Source organism: Callithrix jacchus, chromosome 1 (genome assembly GCF_049354715.1).
Source record: "Callithrix jacchus isolate 240 chromosome 1, calJac240_pri, whole genome shotgun sequence".
Taxonomy (NCBI): Eukaryota; Metazoa; Chordata; class Mammalia; order Primates; family Cebidae; genus Callithrix; species Callithrix jacchus.
Genome location: NC_133502.1, coordinates 62,119,649 through 62,124,427, shown reverse-complemented (window position 1 = coordinate 62,124,427; position 4,779 = coordinate 62,119,649).

Sequence of the window (4,779 nt, the reverse complement as noted above, 5' to 3'; positions counted from 1 at the left end):
TTGTACTACAGTGTGAAATTTCTAGAGATTACATTCCATCGGAGTTCCCCCCTTGAGGGAAAATTCATAGTATAAGAGCTAACTGTTATAATATAAAACCAATATTCTTGTGAGATTTGTAAATTAAATTTTCTTTCCAACTTCTGTTTAATATATTCAGTGTCACCTTGTAAGGCAACTGAGATAATTTTGTGTACCCTATCAATTTGTTTCTTGTTTGACATCTGTGTTTGTTTATGTAGCTTTCAGAAGTGGAGAATTCTGTTGCCAATTAATGTTGATGGTTTCGAGTTAGAGAGAAGAGAGTTTGCTTATAAATGAAAGTTTTTGTTTTTAAGTTGTGTTTTATTGTAGCTGAGCGTTTTCCAAATAAATATTCACTGACTTTATTGAATACTTCAATTGGGTAATGGAATCACAGGCTTTCAGAGAATTGGGGCTCAAATATAATTTTTATTTATGGGAGATTGCTCTGCTGTTGAACAGTGGGACAAAAGAAAATACATTAAAAGAATAACTTCAAGTATTGACCAAGTTTATGTTTCCTTGTGAAGGTGAAATCTTGGGCTAAGGTAACTTCTCAAACAACTGTAACATGGCCATTTTTAGGATATTGTCTATTAAAATAGGAGCTCCTGACTTCCGTTCTTGTAGGTTGGTTGCATAATCACGTAGGGACCATATTAAAAATAATACTTCAGTAGCTTTGTGGTTGGGACTGGGAAGATGTATGCCCCTTCCCAAGTGATGCTTAATATGTAGCTGGATTTTGGAAATCATGCTAAATCACACATTGTCTCTTTTAAAAAGAGCCAAAAGAAAAAATTTTTCAGCCCATAGAACCAGGAAATTTTATGCCTCTCCAAAGCGTCTGCTACCTTTTTATCTTATAGGACAATTATAAATGTTATAATAAATTGTTTTTCTCTTTTAGATTTCACTATAAGCTTAAAGGCAGTTTTGACCCCCATTAGCTCTTGTGTAGAATTGGATTTTCTAGAATAAATTTTTATATCCTATTTTTTTTTGCTCTGGCTCTATTTTAGCATTATTTCCATATTTTTTCACTCTGATGTCTCTTTTAATTTAATTTTTATTTTATGGTATTTTAAATCATGTTTGAATTCATAATAAGTTCTTTTGGTAAAAGGAATAGTATAAATAAATATGATAGCTGTAGCAAAAAGACTGCCACAGAGGTCATTAATAGGGCTGTTTTATGGAGTGTTACTTAGTAATCTGAACGAACTGCTGTTGAACTTAGCACTGTTTTCCATATGCAATGATTCAGTGACAGCTAAGTTAAAAAACAGAACTGTGGTCATAGAGTACATGGGATGATATGTTCTATATTCCTCTTTATGGGCTTTACGATGTACATAATAGTGTAAAGACTCTGAAAGGCCTGCAATAAAGACATTTTAAAAATCTTTAACCCAACATTTCCCAAGCTTCTCAAAAACCAATGACTGTCTCTCTCCCTCCAGAACACATGTTAACATTTCCAGAACAATATTTTCTTTGGGCAATGCCATATTATTGCTATGTTTGAAAATGTTTAATGGCCATATAGATAAAATGAAGAAAGCTGTAGGGCTGGACAAACAGAAATTATCAGTCACAGTGGAGGGAAATAAACTGAGTTAAGTGAGTAAACAGAGAAATTGGCACTTGTGAAGAAGCATATATAAGGAGAAGAAAAAGACAACATCATAAGGAATAGTAATTACAGCACACATTTCAAGTACAATCAAGTAAATCTAAGCTCTTAGGTGATCTCTACTATGGATCCATCCTCTGGGTGGTATCATGTTAAGATGTTATGTAAATGAAGTAAATAGTTGTCTCCGGCTGTCCCCAGTGGTAGAGAGAATAATGGGAGGTCTAGGGATAAATCTGGGTGGGTTTGTGTGCCAGAGGTTAAATCATGGGGGAAGAATCTGTGTATGTATCAGTTAACCGCTCCCTGAAAACATGTAATCTTCCTGGGTGTTGCAGACATGCTTCCTGTCATATACTTCCTGACAGCCTTGGTCAGAATGTGAATGGAAAAAAAACCAAACATTTCATGACTCCATACTTACTCACTTTTCCTATCTGATCCCCAAGTGGCACGGGGAGAAACAGTTTTATTTCAGGGAAAGTCTGCTCTGTTGAAGAAATGTTTCATGTGACATCCTATTAATTGGTCACTTAGTTCCTTGGTCTTTATAACTCACAGTACATTTAAAAGAATATTAAACACTCTTACTTTTGAATGAACAGAAATTTGATAGAGGTGGGGAGAAACCAATCTAACACAATTCAGTTAGAGACACCTAACCTGTAAAAGTATAACCTAAATTATCCCTGAAAATAAACATGGAGTCCAGTGGCTAAATGGTTAAGGGTGAGCTTACTGAGAGACAGCCATGAAATTAGAACACACAACACAGTGTGTACACAGGAGACTTTTCATTAAAGGAACTCAATACTTACTGTAAGAAGGTGCCCTATTCTATTCTGTGAAGGTGCAATACTTCATATTGATATGACAATGTCTTATCAATAATATCAAAATCAGTCAGTGCAAATTCTGTTGCTCAAAGAAGTTAGTGGACTGAAACAGTGTTGCTAATCACTTACAAGGCAGTCTAAACCTTTAACATCACAAGGGATCAAATCTATGGTTTTCGTTTCATCATTAAGTTGATCACTTGAACCCATTCCCCTTTCCTGGGTGGCAACACTTATTAACTGGGCATCTTCTTTGTCTTTCTTTTCAAGTCTATTTCACTCATTCATTGGCCCAGGTAATGGGCTACGTATCACTTCCAATCCCAGCTCTGTGCTGAGAAAGTCACATGGTCTCACCCAGCCGCTGGGAAAGCAAGAAGCACAATTCTACCAAGAGCATAGAACAGCAGTCCCCAACATTTTTGGCATTGAAACTGTTCCACCTCAGATCATCAGTCATTAGTTATATTCCTGTGAGGAGCGCACAGCCTAGATCCCTCTTGTGAGCAGTCCACAGTAGGGTTCACACTCCCATGAGAATCTAATGCGGCCACTGATCTGACAGGAGGCGGAGCTCAGGCAGTAATACTCACCTCCTGCTGTGCAGCCCAGTTCCTAACAGGGCACAAACCAGTACCCCTGTGTGGCCTGAGCATTGGGAAGCCCTGGCCTGGAAGGAAAGGAGAAACTGATGAGGTGGAGCAGTTAAGTGACAACCGCAGTGGTGCTGGGGTGAATTTCCTTTAACCTGTATGATGTCACTTTCCTTTTTACTGTTTTCATTTCCCCCTGGCATCAGCTATTTAGCACTTTTAGCTTGAGCTATATGTAACTTTGTTTCCTAAAATTGATGGTCCTAGTTCCTGCCCTGCTTCTAAGCTAGCTAAATGCTGATAGACACATTCCCTGACCTCTCCAGGCCTAATTTTATCAACGAGAAATAGATGGATTAGGAGAACTTTAAGAGACCTCCAAATGAAAATTTTATGACTTCATGAAAAGGCAAAAATAAATCCTTCTCTTTTGATTATCTTGCACTGACCAAGCAGGTAACATAGGCCGTATATGGCCAGGGAGACATAATCCAGCAGTGGAGAGATAAGCAACGGAAGGGCACTAGTGTTGAGCCGGGAGTGATATTAAAGATAAACTACAGAGGTGGACCTTGGACTCTAATACAAGTTCAAAGGCAGGTAAGGAATAGTGAGGAAATGCTCAAATCTAGACTCTTCTACCTTTTTTAGGTAGTGGTGATTTAGTGATTACTTAAAGTGAACACACACACACACACACACACACACGTACGTACGTATGTATGTACGTATAAATTCCCCCCAACAGGACAAGACACTGAATGACTAACTTCAAAATTCAGAGAGTGAGTGTTTTTTTTAGGATGTCAGTGAAATACACCTAGGGCTTGTGGTTTGCACGGCATGATCATGATCCTTACAAATGTCTTTCACCTGCTGGCAAGGTAACCAAATGACAGCATGGAATTTTTGAAAGCTGAATGATTTTTCATCAGTTGAGTTAGAAAAACTACAGAAATAAGTGACAGCAGTTGTCTTGGTAAGGCATGTTTTCAGTAATTGAGATCATTTGCATTGCTCTAACTTGCATTTTAAACTATGTACAACGTTTTTAAATTATGACTTTCTAAAGTAAACATATTGGTTCATACACTCGAGTAGGTGGATTTAACACAGCAAGGAAAGGCCAGAGCAAGTGCCTGGGCCTGCTGTGCCATAGTCAGAGCAGAACTCTTTACACAAAGGCTGATTATTGGTAATAGAAGCGGAGTGGAAAACAGCCTCTAGGCTCTGCAAAGTGGCTACAGACACAAGCAAAGGAAAGGCTCCGCTTACCCACATTCATCTGCTTAGATGTCTACTCTGATCTCCTGCCTCTGTCTTCTTACATAGTAATTTTATTAATCAGTCACCACATATAGGGAAACTCCCTGAAACTAAAGCTCACACAGAGAAATGAGATAGATTGAGAACCTAAATCCAGATCTATGCTTAGGCCTGAAGCTGTTTTGTACTTCTGGCGTTTTCTAGCACATAAGCCAACCATTTTGCTTTTATGTGTAGGATAGTTTTGGCTCAATTTCTTCTTCTTGTGTTGATAAAATGACTGACTTATATATGGAATATGGATTACTGGGCTAAAGTAGAATAGCCATTCTGGTAAGAAACAGCTTGAGCAAAGGCACTTAGGCAGAAAATCTTAGAATGTGTTCAAACAGGAGTATACATTAAATGGAAATAATGGGAGGTA